Consider the following 22,003-nt stretch of genomic DNA (forward strand, 5'->3'; position numbering starts at 1 on the left):
GTAGAAGTGTGGCATTTCAAATGCCATGGAATTGAGGACAGGGCAATATATGAAGACTGCGACTCATCCTCAGACACAGATGAGGACAAGAGAATGAATAGAAGTTTTGACAGTGATGAGGAGTTGTATGAATTCTATGATGAATAAAACTTGAGTTCAATAACTTTATGTAATACATTTTTTTCAAATTTCGAGCCCCGGCCCTGGCTGGTTGGCTCAGTGGTAGAGCGTCGGCCTGGCGTGCATAAGTCCCGGGTTCGATTCCCGGCCAGGGCACACAGGAGAGGCGCCCATCTGCTTCTCCACCCCTCCCCCTCTCCTTCCTCTCTGTCTCTCTCTTCCCCTCCATCAGCTGAGGCTCCATTGGAGCAAAAGATGGCCCGGGCGCTGGGGATGGCTCCTTGGCCTCTGCCCTAGGCGCTAGAGTGGCTCTGGTCGCGACAGAGCGACGCCCTGGATGGGCAGAGCATCGCCCCCTGGTGGGTGTGCCAGGTGGATCCCGGTCGGGCGCATGCAGGAGTCTGTCTGACTGCCTCCCGTTTCTAGCTTCAGAAAAATACAAAAAAAAAAAAAAAAAAATTTCAAGCCCCCAAATTAAGGTGCATCTTATACATGGGAGTGTCTTATACATGGGGAAATACGGTAGCTTATTCAAAGAAATGCTGCCATATTACTGGTGAGAGTAGTGTGTGCCATGCATGGGTGTATATTTACATTCTGTTGATAGGGTGCTTGGAGTAAGTGTTTGGAGGCAATTGGATTAGATTATTAACTACATATTTACCATCATATTCCTAGGTCAATAATGATAAGCATATATACCACACAATAAATAGTTGCTGTTCCCATGAATGAACCAAAAGATTTAAAGAAGATATTGTTCTTACTGTCTTAAACTTTTTTAAAAATTTGGTAAATTTTGATACTCTCATATTTTAAAACTTTCTATAATAGAAAATTTAAAGTCTATAAAAAATTAACAGTGTACTTATCACCCAGCCTGGTCAATTTATGGCAAATCTTGTTTTCATCTAACTTCATACATCCTACTTGACCTCCCATTATATTCCATGCAATTTAAAAATAAATATGCAGTAATTTAATCAATCCTATTGCACTTTTTAAGTGTTATCAACTTTTAGTTACTCTAAAAATATTGTGATAGTCATCTTATGAGCATACCTTTGATTTTTCTTAAGAGTATATTTCTAGTGTTGGGACTTTGTTAAAAGATACTGACATATTTAAGACTTAAAATGCATAGTTTTTTTTTTTGTTTGTTTTTTTTTTGTTTTTTTCATTTTTCTGAAGCTGGAAACGGGGAGAGACAGTCAGACAGACTCCCGCATGCGCCCGACCGGGATCCACCCGGCACGCCCATCATGGGGCGACGCTCTGCCCACCAGGGGGCGATGCTCTGCCCATCCTGGGCGTCGCCATATTGCGACCAGAGCCACTCTAGCGCCTGGGGCAGAGGCCACAGAGCCATCCCCAGCGCCCGGGCCATCTTTGCTCCAATGGAGCCTTGGCTGCGGGAGGGGAAGAGAGAGACAGAGAGGAAAGTGCGGCGGAGGGGTGGAGAAGCAAATGGGCGCTTCTCCTATGTGCCCTGGCCGGGAATCGAACCCGGGTCCTCCGCACACTAGGCCGACGCTCTACCGCTGAGCCAACCGGCCAGGGCAAAATGCATAGTTTTAACATGTCCTCTAATAAGGTTTTACTAGTTTACCCTCTAAGCAGATATATATAAGAAAAAGATTTTTGGTATTATGAAATAATTCAAATATTTAGAAAATAATGGAACATGATAAAGCAAAAATCCATATAACCACCAAGGAGTTTCAACAAATTATCATAATTGGTTAAGATTATTTTAAGGAAATAGCCCTGGCTGGTTGACTCAGTGGTAGAGCATCGGCCCAGCTTGTGGATGTCCTGGGTTCGATTTCCAGTCAGGGCACACAGGAAAAGTACCCATCTGCTTCTCCACCCCCTTCGCTCTCTCTCTGCCTCCTGCAGCCATGGTTCGATTGGAGAGAGTTGGCCCTGGGTGCTGAGGGTGGCTCCATGGCCTCTGCCTCAGGCGCTAAGAAGAGCTTGGTTACTAAGCAATGGAGCAACACCCCAGATGGGCAGAGCATTGCCTATCTAGTGGGCTTGCCAGGTGGATCCCCATCAGGGAACATGTGGGAGTCTATCTCTGTCTCCCCTCCTCTCACTGAATTAAAAAAAATGATAATAATTTAAAAAAGATTATTTTAAGGAAATAAAAATTTCATATGGAATTGAAGACTTTATTGTCACTCTCTTTTCTGAAGCCATTTCCTTATTTTTTCTTCCCAGAGGTAATCTGGATATTCTAAGACTATATTCTTTTGGTCTATATTTTTATATTTTTATTACATATGAATTTGTATGGTCAAATACATGGTAGCAGCCCTGGCCAGTTGGCCTGGCGTGCAGGAGTCCCGGGTTCAATTCCTGGCCAGGGCACACAGGAGAAGCGTCCATCTACTTCTCCACCCCTCCCCCTCTCCTTCCTCTCCGTCTCTCTCTTCCCCTCCCACAGCCTAGGCTCCATTGGAGCGAAGTTGGCCCGGGCACTGAGGATGGCTCCGTGGCCTCTGCCTCAGGCGTTGCAACAGAGCAACACTCCAGATGGGCAGGGCATCGCCCCCTGGTGGGCGTGCCGGGTGGATCCCGGTCAGGTGCATGTGGGAGTCTCTGTCTGACTGCCTCTCCGTTTCCAACTTCAGAAAAATACAAAAAAAAAACAACAAAAAAAAACATGGTTAGCTTTTTCATAACTATCTTGAGACTAACTTTTAAAAAAAGATTTATTCATTTTGATACATATAGATCTACTTTTATTTTGGTTAGTACATAGCATTTCATTGTATGATTATACTATGATTTGTTTAATCAGTTGATGGACTTTTTGGGTTGTTTCTAATTTCTGCATATTACACAATATATTAGGTAATACTAACTGCTCTAATGGATAAATCCTGAAATCTCAAAAGCTTAACATGTTAGTTTATTTCTTGTTCATAGAGTACCTTTAATGGAGAAGAAGGGGCTGTTTTTTTTGTTGTTTTTTTTTCCCCCCTGCATTTTTCTGAAGCTGGAAACAGGGAGAGACAGTCAGACAGACTCCCGCATGCGCCCGACCGGGATCCACCCAGCATACCCACCAGGGGCGACACTCTGCCCACCAGGGGGCGATGCTCTGCCCCTCCGGGGGGTCGCTCTGCCGCGACCAGAGCCACTCTAGCACCTGGGGCAGAGGCCAAGGAGCCATCCCCAGCGCCCGGGCCATCTTTGCTCCAATGGAGCCTCAGCTGATGGAGGGGAAGAGAGAGACAGAGAGGAAGGAGGGGGGATGGAGAAGCAAATGGGCGCTTCTCCTATGTGCCCTGGCCGGGAATCGAACCCGGGTCCCCCACACGCCAGGCCGACGCTCTACCGCTGAGCCAACCGGCCAGGGCGGGGCTGTTTTTATAGAGTGATCGAGGGTCTGTCATCTTCAACATGGTTTCCAAGGTTATGCTAGGCATCAACATCCAGCCAGCAAACATAAAATGGAGAATGATGTGGGTTTTTAGGGGCTTTCCTTAGGAGTGCATATATAGTTCTGTTCACTTTCCATTAAATAGAATACAAGTCATTTGGTACCATGTAGGGCCCACATTTCCTAGCAAACAGGACTGGGAAACGTAGTTGCTGTCCTGGCAATTAATTTAAGAAACAACTCTATACTATGGAAAATAGAACATCATTATCTGGAGGCTCAGGGGAAGACTCGACTTTCCAGTCCATTTAGGTTGCTAACAGAATCTAGATCCTTATTGTAGGTTTGAGGTCCTCATTTCCTTTCTGGCTGTCAGGCAGGGACTGATTTTCACTCCTAGAAGCCATCCACATTCCTTCTCACATGGCTCTCTCCTTTAAGCCAGCAATAGCACATCAAGTCCTTCTCATGCTTCAAATCTCTCTGGCTTCTCTTACTGCTAACCGGAGAAAGTTCTCTGCTTTTAGGGGGCTTGTGTGATTAGATGAGGTCTACCAAGATAATCTTCCCTATCTTCAGACCAACTTGCCATATAACACAACACACAAGAGGAATATATCGCTAGTATTTACAGATTTTAGTTAGAATGTGGCATTTTTTTTTTGGGGGGGGGGACCATTTTAGCAATTCTTCATATCATAGTAGAGAAAAAAGATTGAAGAGCATTTTAATTATTTTGTTTAGTGGTCTTTAATTTCACTTCTACATGAAAGAAAGACTCTCCCATTTCTTTTTGTCTCTACTCCTACCAACCTGGTCCAAGCTCCCATCAGCTCTTTGCTGGCTGTTGCAATACTCTCAACTGCTATTTCTGGTTCAGTCAGGTTTTTGTATAGCAATCATTTGGTCTCACCTTGGTCAGCCTCTGCTCTTGCTCAGTGACTGTGCTTCAGTCACAGTGGTGGTTTTTTTTGGTTTGTTTTTTAACAAAGACAGAGTCAGAGAGAGGGGTAGACAGACAGGAACGGAGAGAGATGAGAAGCATCAATCATCAGTTCTTCGTTGCAACACCTTAGTTGTTCATTGATTGCTTTCTCATATGTGCCTTGACCGTGGGCCTTCAGCAGACGGAGTAACCCCTTGCTCAAGCCAGCGACCTTGGGTCCAAGCCAGATGAGCCCGCCCTCAAGCTGGCGACATTGGGGTCTCAAACCTGGGTCCTTCCGCATCCCAGTCCGATGCATTGCACCACCGCCTGGTCAGGCTGCTTTTTGGTTTTTATAGCATCCTTTACTTTTTCTTTATATCCACTTATCATAATTTATATACAGTCATCCCTCACCATATCACAGTTCACTTTTCGCGGTCTCACTGTATTGCGGATTTTAATACTGTATATTATCTAATTTTGTATCACAGGATCTTTTGGTATATATGAATTTATATATATTAATTATTTTTGTGGTAAATTAAGCATTTTCTAGCCTAAAAAATTGAAAACAATAAAAAAAAGTGTGGGAAAGGCTTATAAGAGTGTGGGGAGGGTTTTAAAGCCTTACAATATATATAAATAATAAAATACAAGGTCGCTACTTTGCTGATTTTCGCCTATCGCAGGGGTGTTCTGGAACCTAACCCCCATGATAGACAAGGGACCACTGTAAACATATTCATGTTTGTTTTTTAATGTCTCTTACCTAGACTGAGGGCAACAAATAAGGAATGTTTGTTTCACCTTTGTATATTCAGTGCCTAGCATGGGTCCTGGCACATAGTGGGCATTCATTGACAATCTGTTGAATAAATGAATGATTCTTCAACTTTTTCTCTGCCCAGTCTAATGGATTGTTTCCTTTTCAGATTTTTGTAGGCCTATTTCCATTTCCTTCTTTCTCTTTGTTTTCTTTCTCTTCTCTCCTTTGAATGGTAGAGGAACTTTGTTTTCTATTTTATGTTATTACTGGTGTGTTTATTAGCATTTTATTTTTTTTTTCTTTTTTATTTTCTTCTGAAGCTGGAAACCAGAAGAGACAGTCAGACAGACTCCCGCATGCGCCCGACCGGGATCCACCCGGCACCGACGCTCTGCCCACCAGGGGGCGATGCTCTGCGCGACCAGAGCCACTCCAGCGCCTGGGGCAGCGGCCAAGGAGCCATCCCCAGCGCCCCGGCCATCTTTGCTCCAATGGAGCCTTGGCTGCAGGAGGGGAAGAGAGAGACAGAGAGGAAGGAGGGGGGGGAGGAGCAAATGAGTGCTTCTCCTATGTGCCCTGGTCGGGAATCGAACCCGGGTCCCCCGCACGCCAGGCCGACGCTCTACCGCTGAGCTAACCGGCCAGGGCCTTTATTAGCATTTTCAACTATATAGCTGCAGAAGTATGTTTGCAGTTCTCATTACTGATTAACATTTCATAACTTAGTAAATGAACATTTTCATGGACTTAAGAGTATTCTCGTAAATTCTTTGAGAATACTGTGAACAACGACAAATTTAAATAGTAATAATATAGTATAAAAAGTAATGAACTAGTTAAAAGACTGAGAATGTTCTTAATTCCTTGTGTGTATTTTAATTTACGACTACCTTCTGGTGTATAGCCGTGAGGAAGTCCATTACTTTCCATCTTAAGTCATCAAAGAAAAAAAATTTAAAAGGTGAATTATCTAGTTAGAGATGTCAAAGATAACTTATTTCCTGGTGATGTGATTTCATAATGATTTATAAGATTTCTACAGAAACATTCCAGTTCTTGTCTTTTATGGATTTGAAGTATTTGACCTACTTCTACCACAGGGCATAACTTATGATCTTTGATGCTTGTATAGTAATTTTTTTTTTTTACAGAGACAAAGAGAGAGTCAGAGAGAGGGATAAATAGGGACAGACAGGCAAGAACAGAGAGAGATGAGAAGCATCGATCGTCAGTTTTTCATTGCGACACTTTAGTTGTTCATTAATTGCTTTCTTATATGTGCCTTTACCGTGGGCCTTCAGCAGACCCAGTAATCCCTTGCTTGAGCCAGTGACCTTGGGTCCAAGCTGGTGAGCTTTTGCTCAAACCAGATGAGCCCACACTCAAGCTGGCGACCTCGGGGTCTCAAACCTGGGTCCTCTGCATCCCAGTCTGACGCTCTATCCACTGCGCCACCGCATGGTCAGGCTGTATAGTAATTTCTTATTCACATTTTTCTACTTTGTGAATTTAAATACAAAACTAAAACCAAAATTGGTTTTTAATAAGCCTGTTTTTCTTGAAAAGTATATTGTGCTACAGCTAATATTTACCTTTAATTGAAAAAAGCAAGAAAAAGTAAAATGTAATGCTGTTAAGGTGATATATAGTATTTATAAAATTGTGTTTGAGGCATATGATATATAAAATTCTTTCTTAGGTTAAAACTAGAGGACAAGAGTTATTTGTAAACTTTTTTTTTTTTAGTTGGGGGGGGGGAAAGACGGACAGGAAGGGAGAGAGGTAAGAAGCATCAATCCTTCGTTGCTGCATCTTAGTTGTTCACTGATTGCTTTCTCATATGTGCCTTGACCAAGGGGCTCCAACCAAGTCAGTGACCCCTTGCTCAAGCCAGCGACCTTGGGCTCAAGCCAGTGACTATGGGGTCATGTCAATGATCACACACTCAAGCAAGTGATCCTGTGCTCAAGCCAGGGTTTTGCACGTGGGTCCTCAGCATCCAGGTCAATACACTATCCACTACGCCACCACTTGGTCAGGAGAACATATTTTTTATTGAACCTAACAAGTTGTTACATAAATATGAGAGGTGACAGTCATTAAATCAGGCTATTACTGATTTTGCAATTTTTGGGATTTGATTTCTGGAAACTCTAAATATTTATTAGTTATATAGTTTTTGTTTAAGGCAGCCTATAAATGAAGTCTCATCTGTTACTTGAAAGAGACTTGTCTTATTATTCATAATCTACTTATATACAGAGAAACAAAATATTTTCAACTTTTCAAGGTCATTTTGGAAAGTTAACTTTCTAGAAATAATTTTGAGTCTTTTAAAATAGATAAATATAAATTTGCATTTAAATGCCTTTTGTCAGGATGTTCTCTAATCTTGCACAGGTAAATATAAATATCTTTCTATAAACCTTAGTTAACAAGTAAATCTGCAGAGGTTCAGTGTTGTCTGCACCTGAAATAATAATTGTAGAATTAGTAGTAGTAGTAAGCTACTCCTGGTTCTGTTGCTGTTATTACATTTATTGAGTGAGGGCTTGTTCAGGCACTGTTTTATTATATTCATTACCTCATTTAATCCTTCACGAAAAGTATTTGACATTAGGTTCTATTATTAGTTCATTTTGCCGATGCAAAAGCCAAGGCACAGCACGTTTAAAGAACTTTCTCAGGTTTCTACGATCATTGCTGTAACTAGGATGTGAACCCAGGCAGACTTGAGAGGTTATAGCTATGAAATTCATTTCATGATTTTCATGCTATATTACAAACAGATTTCTATAAGGGAAAACTTCAGTGAATATGTAATTCAATTGTTTGAATTTTGACTATGGCTGTTACTTAGTTCTGGCTCTTATCACTGCTTGCTGTGATTACTTAGTACCCTCACAACAAATTTGCCTGCCATTAGTCTCTTTTCTCTCTAACCAAGCCCGGCTGCATTTTCCAATAGAATTGAGTTTACTGCAGTCCTCCGTCTAAGAGCTGTTATTTCTTCCCTCTCTGCCTTTGTAGATGCCATTTCTTCTCCATGGAATATCCAGTTTCCTGGCTAACCTCCCTTTTGAAGGAGAGAGGATGATTGGATTTTTCTTTTATCTTTTACCCAAAACATCCATATTGCTCAGGTATTACCTATAAATAGCAGTTTAAGGTTTTTGCACCAAATATTTTTCTGAATCTTGCCTCTAATGAAAGAAAAGGCCAGCAATTACTGCTGCTTATTAAAACAGGTTTGCCTGACCTGTGGTGTAGCACTGGGTAAAAGCGTCACCCTGGAATGCTGGAGTTGCTGGTTTGAAACCCCAAGCATGCCGTGTCAAGGAGCATATGAGAAGCAACTACTGGCCTGACCAGGCGGTGGCGCAGTGGATAGAGCGTCGGATTGGGATGCGGAGGACCCAGGTTCGAGACCCCGAGGTTGCCAGCTTGAGTGTGGGCTCATCTGGTTTGAGCAAAGCTCACCAGCTTGGACCCAAGATTGCTGGCTCGAGCAAGGGGTTACTCAGTCTGCTGAAGGCTCACGGTCAAGGCACATATGAGAAAGCAATCAGTGAACAACTAAGGTGTCGCAACGAAAAACTGATGATTGATGCTTCTCATCTCTCTTCGTTCCTGTCTGTCCCTATCTATCCCTCTCTCTGACTCTGTCTCTGTAAAAAAATAATAATAATAATAAAAATTAAAATAAAAAAAAAGCAACTACTGTGAGTTGATACCTCCTACCCTTCCCACTCCTTTCTTTTCCTCTCTGCTGTCTAAAAATCAATAATAAAATCTTTAAAAAATTTTTTGAAATCAGGAAATTCTTTAAACAATAGAATAAAAAAACAGTTCACAACTTGTTCTGTAGTTCATAACAATGGCAAACAAACATATCACTATTTAACCTGACCAGGTGATGGCCAGTGGATAGAGCATTGGCCTGGGTTGCTGAGGACCCAAGTTCAAAACCCCGAGTTCGCCAGTTTGAGTGGGGGCTCACCAGCTTGAGCGTGGGTTTACTGGCTTGAGGTGAGATCGTAGACATGACCCTCCATGGTTGCTGGCTTGAGCAAGGGGTCACTGTTTCAGCTGGAGCCCCCCTGTCAATGCACATATGAGAAAGCAATCAACGAACAACTAAAGTGATGCAACTACAAGTTGATGCTACTTATCTCTCCCTTCCTGTCTCAAAAAAAAAAAATACTATTTATCCACTAAGGTGCCTAGAGGTATTTATTTCCATTTTGTACTTTACTAATCCTACAATAGATTTTGATTTTTCAATTTCAGTATAAATTATTGGAGTAGCCAAAACCTGTTTTCTATACAGTTTTAAGGTCCAGTAAAGTAACCATCTGCTCAACATAGTGTCTCTTTAAGAAAAATCCTTTTTACTTTTAAAAAATTAAGTAAAAAGAGAATAAAATATTTTTGCTCAGTTTGTAGTCTGTATTAGTATGTGATTAGTGTGTGTAGTTAGTATGTGACTTTTTTAGAAGCCAGTAAAATACTTACTGGTTATTAATAAGCAGTGGATTATAAATTAACATAAAACAATAATCACTTGTACTCTAGAAGTGTCATGGATTATAATTCCCACCACTGGGCTCATATGCTATAACATAGTTTTGGAATCATTATCCTTGTAAAATTCTTCTTCCTTTGCATAATGCATTTAAAAATGGCTCAAAGTAAAGCTTGTCCTTCAAAGTCAGAATTCCATTGTATAAGGTCTACCGGAAAGTTCTGTCCATTTTTAGAATAAAACAAAATACAAATTTTTCTTATTGTCAATAAGCTTTATTAAATAATATAATTGCCAAGTCCGGCAAGGGTGCTAAGTCCGGGGAATATGGCGGATGTGATAGACATGCTTCTGTAGCATTTCTTCCTTGTTGAAATTCGTAAAAATTACAGTGGTGTGAATGAACTTTATCAGTAGCCACGGGTACACTATCGCTTCACACATAAGACTAACGTGAATCAACTTTTAGTTAATTTGCTACGTCAGTATGTATACATTAAGCGATAAAAATAGAGAGGCACACATGCGCCAAATAAACATGTGCTTATGTGTCAAAACTTATTGTGATAGAAACGGATAGAACTTTCCGGTAGACCTTATATATGTTAAAATATCCAGTTTATGCTCAGCATATAATATAAAGTAAAATTTTCCTTGACTATCAAGGAAAAGAGGAAGAAATAGGGTGAGTTATGTCAGCTTCTAGTGTAGATCTGTAAAAGTAATTTAGAGATTCAAATGATTCAAATATATTTGTAATGCTGGTGGTCGAGGCCAGGCAGGTTCACACTGGCTTCGGGCAGATGGCAGAGGAACTGCAGGGCCGGAAAGCGTTGGGCCATTACCATTTAGTAGAGTCTCACAACAGCAGGTGAGCACACAGGCAGGGAAAACCTCTTCTCCGGCACACAAACAGCATAAATGGCCCCTCACAATGGCGGACAGGCAATCCGTCATCCACAATCTTCCGTCTCTCTCGAGCACAAGCACCCATAGCCTTATATAGGCCGTACACACGTGGTGCTACTATGCACCCACACACCATTCAGGCAGAGTGCTTGCAGCTAGTACACCAGCCAGTAAGCCTAACTCAGCTGCCACACATTCCAGCCCTAAGCGTTGCTTGCCTCACAATAGGTACATTACATACATTCCAAAAATGACAATTACAAAGATGCCCTTCACAATGTCTCCCTTAGCACTCTGCCCAGGGAGTTAACTGGAAGCCCACCTCCAACTCCCTACCGCACAGTGCCAACAAGGCCACCCATTGTAGGTGGGGGGCCTGTACTGTCCAGGGCTATGTCCATTGAAACCAAAAAGTGTCCTCGGTGCATCTCTGCAACTAGGTGAGAGCAGCTTCCCGTGCAGGAAGGCTTCCACAGGTGCCACGCCCCCTCTCCCTCAATCAGGGTCTCTCATAGTCACAGTCCAAGATCAGTCCACGATAGACAGCCCAGCTGTCTGTGCAAATTACCAAGGTAAAAGTCCATTACAGGCAACTAGGTGCACACAGGGCCTAAGGCCTCCCCTCATCCCTGCCGTCAGGGTAGCTCTGAAGACACGGCCCCAAGGAGGAGTGTGTGGCAACAGTGGCCAGCCTCTCCACCTCTGCTCCAGAGAGCGTGCCATCCACCCCTATGTCCCACAATCGCAGCAAGCCTACTAGGGGCTCATTAGGTACTCTTTGCTGCTGCGGTTTTACCTTCTTGGCGACCACCGGCCAAGCTCTGAGCGTACGGACGGCAGCTTCAGCCCCAGCCTCACTCATCCTCAGAAGAAGAGCTAGAAATGCCTGCTCCTGTCGATTCATTACCATGTAGTCGAGTTTCACAACAGCAGATGAGCACACAAGCAGGGGAAAAAAACCTCTTCTCTGGCACACAAACGGCATGAATGGCCCCTCACAATGGCGGACAGGCAACCCACCAGCCACAACCTCCCGTCTCTCGAGCACAAACCCATAGCCTTATATAGGCCATACACATGTGTTGCTGCTATGCACCCACACACCAGTCAGGCAGAGTGCTTGCAGCTAGTATACCAGCCAGTAAGCCTAACTCAGCTGCCACACAATATTGAAGATCAAATATAAAATAAAAGCATTCTCTAAGAATGAGGCCTTTCAAATACTCTTACTCAAATCAACTTAATTAAACATTACAACAGAAAAGTCTATTAAATATTACATTAAGTAATTAGTATATACCAAACCGTGAAACAATTTTTTCTCATTTCCCCAAGGAATATAAAAGATTTTAATTAAGTGTTGCTATAGTAAGAATTTCCCTGGTTTAAAAAAGCTGTTTATGACCCCAGCTAGTTGGCTCAGGGGTAGAATGTTGGCCTGGTATGTGGATGTCCCAGTTATGGCTTGGTAATTTTGTGGTTAACATATACCATGAAAAATGATAGGTATTCAGTTCCTGGGGCATATATAAGATCAGCTGTGTTCAAGCAAGATATTAAATCATTTGTATTTTGTAACATGTATAGTTAACAGTAAATCCTAAAACCATTCTGAATGAAGACAGTACCCTTTTTTGAGACTGACGTTAATGGAGTTTATTTTCTTTACACATTCACTTGTTTTTCACCTCATTACAGGAAATATTTCAAGTGGCAAATTTATTTTACTATAATGGGAGTAATATTTAGTCATCAAAAAATCATTGTTTTCTTTGAATATATGTACCCTGATTTATTGATGTCACCCCATTAAAATTAATAAAAATTTATTTATTAAAAAAAAAAGCCCTGGCCGGTTGGCTCAGTGGTAGAGCGTGCGGGGGACCCGGGTTCGATTCCCGGCCAGGGCACATAGGAGAAGCGCCCATTTGCTTCTCCATCCCCCCCTCCTTCCTCTCTGTCTCTCTCTTCCCCTCCCGCAGCCAAGGCTCCATTGGAGCAAAGATGGCCTAGGCGCTGGGGATGGCTCCTTGGCCTCTGCCCCAGGCGCTAGAGTGGCTCTGGTCGCGGCAGAGCGACGCCCCGGAGGGGCAGAGCATCGCCCCTTGGTGGGCAAAGCGTCGCCCCTGGTGGGCGTGCTGGGTGGATCCCGGTCGGGCGCATGCGGGAGTCTGTCTGACTGTCTCTCCCCGTTTCCAGCTTCAGAAAAATACAAAAAAAAAAAAAAAGATGAACCAACCAAAAAAAAAAAAAAATCATAAGTGCCTACCATAAGCTAAATACTGTGCTAAATGCTGCTTGTACAGAAATAAAATATTAATACTTGTTCCTTTCCTTAAGAAGTGCGTGGTTTAGAGGAAAAGTCAGAGAAGTTAACCAGCAAGTCTAGTACAATGTGAGTATAGTAAGTTATTAAGTTTGTTGTGTATGAGTTGATATGTTAAGTACATTACAAGCTGTTATTTTCTGTTTTAAAATCAAGAACTTAATGTTTAGCGACCTTAGATAACTTATCTAAGATCACACAGTTAGTGATAGACTTATTATTTGAATTCAGATATGTCTGATTCCAAAGCTTGTTATCCTGCTGCCTCTATATACATACTTAGAGGAGTAAACAGTGATGCAGAGGATTTTATGGGGACACTGAAGAGGGGGTGTGTGGCAATGGAGGCTGTCAGATTCTGGAAGAGGATTAAATTGAGTTTAGAAGACTAAATAGGAATTAGCCAAGAGAAGGAGGGATCTGAAAAACATTCAAAAAGAGAGACTACCATGTGCAAAGTCATGGAAATGAGCGTACATAGACCATTTGGGACTTGTCTGACTTAACTGTTATTTCTCTGATTAAAGAGGGGTAAACCTGCAAGTAAGACCAGAGAAATAACTCCAAAGGTTGTTCATTCCTTCACTCACTCACTCAGTCAGTCAGTCAGTCAATATTAGGCACTGTAGACTTTGTATTCACTGAGTCTCTGGAAAGGTTTTAGAATCTTTAAAATTGTAAGACATAGAAATGTTACTAATGTTAAACAAAATGCCACATAATCGGGAAACAGAAGAGCCTTATGCTTTTTCTTCTGCCGTCTAATTTGTTTTATTTGGCTTTTAGGACAATGGCTTCTAAATTGTTAAATTTTTTTCTCTCTTTTTTCTGATCATTTCTCTCATCAATGCTACCTGATGCCAACCTGTGTGGAGATGTTAGAACTGAAGACTGCCTAAAGGTTTCTCATTCCAGCTAGCTTGAATCCTATTTAGATTTTTAAAAATTGATTTTACTTACAGAGGGGGTGGGGAATGAGAAGTATCAGCTCATAGTTGCTTCACTTCAGTTGTTCATTGGTTGCTTGTCATATGTGCCTTGACCAGGCAAGCCCAGAGTTTTGAACCAGTGAGCTCAGCATTCCAGGTTGACTACCTATCCACTGTGCCACCACAGGCCAGGCTTAAATCTTAATTAATTTCTAAAGATGTATGAAATCCACTGTGTGACCTTATCTTTCAGAGGATAAATGTATGAAAACTACTAAAACATATTCTTTCAAGGAGTATATATAGCAATATCCAGGTTTCTTTACTTAAAATTAGATGTCAAAAGATTGTTTTAGCATGTCATTTCTGTGATTGCAGTGGATGATCATTTGTAGTAAGAAGAAAAAAGTGTGTGGAGGTGAACAGTCACATCTTCAGCACTGATTGATAGAACCCATGAACTACTCATTTAATAATATTCCCATCTGTACAGTGTTTGCCATTTCAGAGAGTTTATTTAGGGAGCATACGTAACCACTACGGAAATTGTTTTACTCAATGAATAAATGCTGCAATAAAAATTAAAATGTGGCCTGACCTGTGGTGGTGCAGTGGGTAAAATGTTGACCTCGAACACTGAGGTTGCCAGTTCGAAACCCTGGGCTTGCCTGGTCAAGGCGCATATGGGAGTTGATGCTTCCTGGTCCTCCACCCCTTCTATCTCTCTCTGTCTCTCTTCTCTAAAAATGAATAAATAAAAAGAATTAAAAAAAATTAAAATGTAAAATGAATTAGAAATGTTTAATACTCAAATATAAATAAAAATTTTCTGAGATCTTAATGATATAAATTTTAATATTTTGGGGAGAATAGTATTTCTGATCAAGACACCTAGGTCCTATATAATGTCTATTTAATTAATAGTGTTCAGCTGTTAGTAGATATTTCAATTGTAGAATTATTAAAAATATTTATTATTTGAAAAATTATCTAATTATCATTTCTATAGTCTGAAATATGAAGAAGAAAATCACAATTATAAGAATAAAATGATGCTTAAAAAGAAACAATTTTAAAGTGCCAGTAGACTGAAAAAAAAAATGGCATCTGTCGCATTCAGAGATAACAGTTTTCTTTTAAGCACGGAAATGCCAGAGTTCTTTATACAAACTCTTGTTCCAGGCTTCTATTTTCACAGTCTTTCAGCACATCAAACTGCATAAAGTCTTTCTTTCCTTGATTTTCATCCAAAAAAGACTATTTCCTCAAGATTAACAAGGCAACTGGAGCTATCTGTATGCCCTAGACAGAAGTATGAGCTTCTTCAGTCTGGTAGAATAGTTATGTTCTCTTTTATGGAGAGGAGAGAAAAGTATACTTACTCAGCAGCAGTAGTCAATGTCACCAAATGGCAGTTCTCGGAATTTGTTTTTTATTGTTATTGTTTTTGTTTTTTAGGCTTAGTGATCAATTTTCATGTTCGAAAAATTAAAACAATATTCAATTTGCTTCTGCTCCAATTTCTTGCTGCCATTTGAGGCTGTGGACAGAGAAGAACTTTTCATATTCAAGAATATAATTGCAATGAATGTAATATTTTTAAAAAAATTATTTCAGTGAGAGAGGAAGGGAGAGAGAGAGGAACATTGGGTTACATTTTCCCTGATTGGGGATCAAATTGGCAACCTCTGTGCTTTAGAATGATGCCCAACCCCCAGGCCGCAGGCCGGTACCGGTCCGTGGGCCATTTGGTACCAGTCCGCAGAGAAAGAATAAATAACTTACATTATTTCCGTTTTATTTATATTTAAGTCTGAACGATGTTTTATTTTTAAAAAATGACCAGACTCCCTCTGTTACATCCGTCTAAGATACACTCTTGGCGCTTGTCTCGGTCACGTGATACATTTATTCGTCCCACCCTAAAGGCTGCTCCATGAAAATATTTTCTGACATTAAACCGCTCCGTGGCCCAAAAAAGGTTGGGGACCACTGCTCTAACCAACTGAGCTATCCAGCCAGGGCTGCAATGAATGTAGTCTTTATTAGTGGAGAATTTGAAGACTTTAGGCCTAGACCTTTTCCTTTCTTTGTCTTTCGGTGTCTGGTGACGGTAGCAGGACATTAGGGCAAATAAATTGAACATTCTTTTACAACGCTATTATGAAAGGCAAATCCTATCAACTAAAGAGTTAATGTGAATTTAGTGAATTGGGCTTTAGATAAAATGACTTTTGATAAATTTACTTTTGGCCAATTACCCAGAGCTCACCTAACCGGCCAGATCAGATGAATTAGTCCTAATAATGAAGTGGCAGATGTTTCATCCATGTTGCCTTTATATTCTCAAAATTAAAAATTTTCATGACAGACCACAAAAATAGACTGTTAAACCTAACATAAAATGTGCATTTGTTTTGGACTGAAAGATGGCTTAGTAAAAGCAATTAGGTGACCTTTTCTCTTGTTTATAGTGATAGACACACAGCTCCAGCCTCCTATTCTTTTTTTTTTTACAGAGACAGAGAGAAAGTCAGAGAGAGGAATAGATAGGGACAGACAGACAGGAACGGAGAGAGATGAGAAGCATCAATCATCAGTTTTTTGTTGCGACACCTTAGTTGTTCATTGACTGCTTTCTCATATGTGCCTTAACCGTGGGCCTTCAGCAGACCAAGTAACCCCTTGCTTGAGCCAGCGACCTTGGGTCCAAGCTGGTGAGCTTTGCTCAAACCAGATGAGCCCGCTCTCAAGCTGGCGACCTCGGACTCTCGAACCTGGGTCTTCCGCATCCCAGTCTGACACTCTATCCACTGCGCCACCACCTGGTCAGGCCAGCCTCCTATTCTTACTGGAGCACCAGCTCATATTTCCAAGAGAACATAGGGAACACGGTCACTTTGCATTTCAGTACAAGAGTCAAGATTCTGCCTCTTTCTTCATCAAATAGCACCTCTTTAGAATTTGTGAAGATTCATAGTCTTTTCATTCTTTTCCAACCCCATTTCTGTTCAGTTATTCCCCAGTTGCATTGTCATTTTTTGAAATGTGGCTCAGATTTTCTCTTCATTCTTATTGTAAGCACCTTAGTTCAAGTAAGTCTTCATTACTCATCCTTCTAGATGTTTCCCTGCTTACGTTCTTCTTTCTAGTAGTTGGTTACATTTAAACAGCTTTCATCCTATCTCTCTGAGCGAATCTCCAAACTGCAAAAGTTAATAGCTAACCTTTCTATCTCAGTGTAGGATGTTATATTAGAAGAATCAGCTATCTGTAGTGCTTTTCTTGCTAACTTAACATTTACCTGCTTTCTGAACAAAAGGCATCTTTATCCTTATTCGTTTTACTTGGATGACTTCTGGCTGTGACCTTTTGCATAGTACTTGTGGTCCTAATCTGTTGGCTTCTCCCTGATATGATACACATGAAACCTGATGATTTTAAATGTTCAGTATTATAGTTTAACTCATACTCTCAATTTATCAAGTAACCTAGTTTCTCAGACTTCAGTTAGACATTCTTAGGATCTCTTCCCTGACTGCTGCCCGCCTGCCCTCCCACTGTCACTACCCAAGATTGTGGGTATTCTTTACAGCATGTATCACACTATTATTTTTTAGATTTTTTTATCCATTTTTGAGAGAGAGAGAAAGAGAGAGAGAGAGAGAGAGAGGAGGGGGAGGAGCAGGAAGTATCAACTTCCGTATGTGCCTTGACTAGGCAAACCCGAGCTTTTGAACCTGTGACCTCAGCATTCCAGGTCGAGTCTTTATCTACTGTACCACCACAGGTCAGGCTCTGTATCACACTATTTTGAAGTAGTCAGTTTTTGTTTTTGTTTTTTTTAGCAAGACAGATGAACAGAAACAGGAAGGGAGAGAAATGAGAAGCATGAACTCATGGTTGTGGCACCTTAGTTGTTCATTGATATGTGCCTTGATGGGGGGGAGGCACCAAGCCAGTGACCCCTTGCTCAAGCTAGTGACTTTGGCCTTTAAGCCAGTGTGACCTTTGGGCTCCAGCCAGCCACCATGCGGTCATGTCTGTGATCCCGTGCTCCAGCTGCTGACCCCATGCTCAAGCTATTTGCCTGAAATGGAAGGTATGAAATATTTTTAGTTAATTAGGAAAAAGAGGAGAAATAATGTATCTATAGCAACATAAAACAGTACTCTGCCTCCTGAAACATAAATTTTAGAATTTATTCTTTGTACTATCTCATCAAAGTGAGTGTTCTTGGTAATCAATTTATCTTACATCTTCAAAATCTGTTATTTTTATATATTGTGCAGTCGGAATAAAACTAACAAGAAAAATGGAGAGTTTTTGTGTGTATTAACTGTTATCTTAAACTGTAGGCATCTGTGTAACTATGAAGTGTTCTGCTTTATCCGTTTCTATAAGATCTTACTGATTATTAATGAGCAGGTATAAATTGAATGAATTTGTGCTGTTCCTCTACTGGTACAATTTTATTTTTGCAGTTCATATCATTAGCTGGAGAAGAAAAAGAAACATGAGACCTTATTCATTAACAGTTATCCTTTGTCATTATAAGATGAAGGACTAAGCCCTGGGCAGATAGCTCCATTGGTTAGAGCATTGGCCCGAAGTGCAGACTAATGGTTCAATCCCCAGTCAGGGCACATATAGGAACAGATCATCATTTCTCTCTCTCTCTCTCTCTCTTCCTCTCTCTTTCTCTCTCTTTCTCTCTGGCTAAAATCAGTTAAAAAAAAAAAAAAAGATGAGGGCCTAAAGATAAAGGCAGGTCAGATGCCTCAGAATTTTGTTTATTTTTTTAGTATCTAAACCCTAAGAATGAAGATTTCTAGTAGAGTCTGTTCAGCATGTTTATGATGCCAACCAAATTCATAGTAAAATATATTTTTGATATTAGTTTTACATTCTGTTGTAAAAAGATGGTAGGAGATTGTGAAGTTTCATATTGTTAGTCCAGATGTAATCTACTCACCTCCGTTGATTTATTTCCTATCTTGTTTCAGGGGATATATCATGTTTTAACCATAAATAGCACATATCTAACTCTGCAGGTCTCCTCAAGTCCTTTCAGAAGCAAGCAGAATACAATTCATGAAAAATGAAAACTATCTCCTTCTTCCCTTCAAAAATCTTTTTTTTTTTTTTTTTTACAGAGACACAGAGAGAGTCAGAGAGAGGGATAGACAGGGACAGACAGACAAACAGAGAGAGAGATGAGAAGCATCAATCATCAGTTTTTCGTTGTGACACCTTAGTTGTTCATTGATTGCTTTCTCATATGTGCCTTGACCGTGGGGCTACAGCAGACCGAGTAACCCCTTGCTCGAGTCAGCGACCTTGGGTCCAAGCTGGAGAGCTTTGCTCAAATCAGATGAGCCCATGCTCAAGCTGGTGACCTCGGGGTCTCGAACCTGGGTCCTCCGCATCCCAGTCTGACACTCTGTCCACTGCGCCACTGCCTGGTCAGGCTATGGTTCAATCTTTTTTTTTAATTAATTAATTAATTAAATTAATTAATTTAAATTTTTTTTACAGGGACAGAGAGAGAGTCAGATAGAGGGATAAATAGGGACAGACAGACAGGAACAGAGAGAGATGAGAAGCATCAATCATCAGTTTTTCATTGTGACACCTTAGTTGTTCATTGATTGCTTTCTCATATGTGCCTTGACCGCGGGCCTTCAGCAGACTGAGTAACCCCCCCGCTCGAGTCAGTGACCTTGGGTTCAAGCTGGTGAGCTTTTTGCTCAAGCCAAATGAGCCCGCACTCAAGCTGGCAACCCTGGGGTCTCGAACCTGGGTCCTTCCGCATCCCAGTCGACGCTCTATCCACTGCGCCACCGCCTGGTCAGGCTATGGTTCAATCTTAAGGACCAGGCCCTGGCCGGTTGGCTCAGCGGTAGAGCGTCGGCCTAGCGTGTGGAGGACCCGGGTTCGATTCCGGCCAGGGCACACAGGAGAAGCGCCCATTTGCTTCTCCACCCCTCCGCCGCGCTTTCCCTCTCTGTCTCTCTCTTCCCCTCCCGCAGCCAAGGCTCCATTGGAGCAAAGATGGCCCGGGCGCTGGGGATGGCTCTGTGGCCTCTGCCCCAGGCGCTAGAGTGGCTCTGGTCGCAACATGGCGACACCCAGGATGGGCAGAGCATCGCCCCCTGGTGGGCAGAGCGTCGCCCCTGGTGGGCGTGCCGGGTGGATCCCGGTCGGGCGCATGCAGGAGTCTGTCTGACTGTCTCTCCCTGTTTCTAGCTTCAGAAAAATGGAAAAAAAAAAAAAAAAAAAAAAAAAAAAAAAAAAAAAAAAAGAAAAGGACCAAATAATGTTGCATGTTTTTTCTTTTTTTTTTTTGGCAGTAGTCATTCGTGATAGCAGTGAAATGAGAGAAATGGTTTGAGTCACTGCCTATAAGATTATTATTGTTCTCAGGTTGTGTCATGTGTTTAATTTTTTTTTTTTTGGTATTTTTCTGAAGCTGGAAACAGGGAGAGACAGCCAGACAGACTCCCGCATGCGTCCGACCGGGATCCACCCGGCATGCCCACCAGGGGCGATGCTCTGCCCACCAGGGGGCGATGCTCTGCCCCTCCGGGGCATCGCTTTGCCGCGACCAGAGCCACTCTAGCGCCTGGGGCAGAGGCCAAGGAGCCATCCCCAGCGCCCAGGCCATCCGTGCTCCAATGGAGCCTTGGCTGCGGGAGGGGAAGAGAGAGACAGAGAGGAAGGAGGGGGTGGGGGGTGGAGAAGCAAATGGATGCTTCTCCTATGATGCTTCTCCTATGTGCCCTGGCCGGGAATCGAACCCGGGTCCCCCGCACGCCAGGCTGATGCTCTACCGCTGAGCCAACCGGCCAGGGCTCATGTGTTTAATTTTTCTCCCCCAAAGAAAACCCAAGCTCTTTTATGACAGGGATTTTGGTTTTTTTTGTTTTTTTTTTTAAGATTTTATATATTCATTTTTAGAGAAAGAGGAGAAAGGGAGAGAGAGAGAATGGGGTGGAGGCGCAGGAAGCATCAACTCCCGTATGTGCCCTGACCTAGCAAGCTCAGGGTTTTGAACCAGCAACCTCAGCATTCCAAGTTGATGTTTTATCCACTGTGCCACCACATGTCAGGCCAAGAGAGAGACTTCTGTTTTGTTTATATATCTCTATCCTCTTTTTGTCAAACTTCAGGCCCATGTAAATCTCTATCTTATTCAAAATATTTTTGTCTTGGCTAGTTTGTACGTGGGTTTTTAAAGCCTTTTTCTTATGGAAACCTCGTTGGCATTTCTCTATGATAGAAAAATTGTGCACATGATGGAGAAAAGCCCAATTTAAGTTGACTTAGTGGGAATACCATATTTGCCTTTCTGAGCCATTTGCTTTTTTATATATCCAGATTGTTCCTTATCTCAGTGAAAATAGATATAGGAGACTACTGTTATTAGCTAATCTTATAATTCTTGCCAGGACAGTAGGGGTTGTTCATTGTGAACATGTTCTGCTGCCAACATCTGCGTTGGAACATTGTGTTTATTGTGAGGAGATTTGAGTATGAACAATTTGGTTTAAAGAGTAAATGAGGAAATAAGTTCTGTTGGTAAACCTGATGAAATCATTAATCTTTTAAAGAAAAATTACTGAATTATAGAGGAGTTCACATTTAAAGTATTGAATATCATACTGAATATTGTAGAAGTTGAAATTTCTGTGCGTATTTTATTTAGAAAAGTTCTTTAGCTTTCCTCTTGCCTTTTTGAACAGTGGACAGATGATCTGGGGGCAACCTAACTTGGTATGATACCAACAGATTGGAGCACAGAGCAGAACTAGGTGTACAATATCAAGGAGTCTGATTCAGTGTGTATTTATAACATACAAGGAACTTTGATAGATACTCTGGAGGGGGGGGAGGTTAAACTGGATATAAGAATGAATAAATAAGAAAGTCTCTTAAACAATGTAAAACCCTGTGGGAGAAATAGACCAGTAAGTAATAGAAAATAGAAATAAACATGTTAAAGGTTTCACAGTAACATGTTGTAAGGGAACATGGGAAACAGCAATGAAGATTATTTAGAAAATCAGAGAAGGTATCACTAAAAGTGTGGCATTTTAGTTGATTCCA

At 41.5% G+C, this 22,003-nt stretch overlaps 2 protein-coding genes and 1 non-coding gene across 3 annotated transcripts in view; 2 read left to right on the forward strand and 1 right to left on the reverse strand.

The window, feature by feature from the left end:
- Positions 1–22,003, forward strand: part of RAD51C (RAD51 paralog C) — a 187,064-nt gene that overhangs the window by 59,848 nt on the left and 105,213 nt on the right. The gene's annotated exons all lie outside the window — the stretch shown is intronic.
- Positions 1–22,003, forward strand: part of PPM1E (protein phosphatase, Mg2+/Mn2+ dependent 1E) — a 99,373-nt gene that overhangs the window by 7,819 nt on the left and 69,551 nt on the right. The window lies entirely within an intron of this gene.
- On the reverse strand, positions 1,606–1,681 carry TRNAT-AGU (transfer RNA threonine (anticodon AGU)). The gene has a single exon. It is a non-coding gene; the product is annotated as a tRNA-Thr (tRNA).

This window comes from Saccopteryx leptura, chromosome 2, assembly GCF_036850995.1.
Source record: "Saccopteryx leptura isolate mSacLep1 chromosome 2, mSacLep1_pri_phased_curated, whole genome shotgun sequence".
In the NCBI taxonomy this organism is placed as follows: Eukaryota; Metazoa; Chordata; class Mammalia; order Chiroptera; family Emballonuridae; genus Saccopteryx; species Saccopteryx leptura.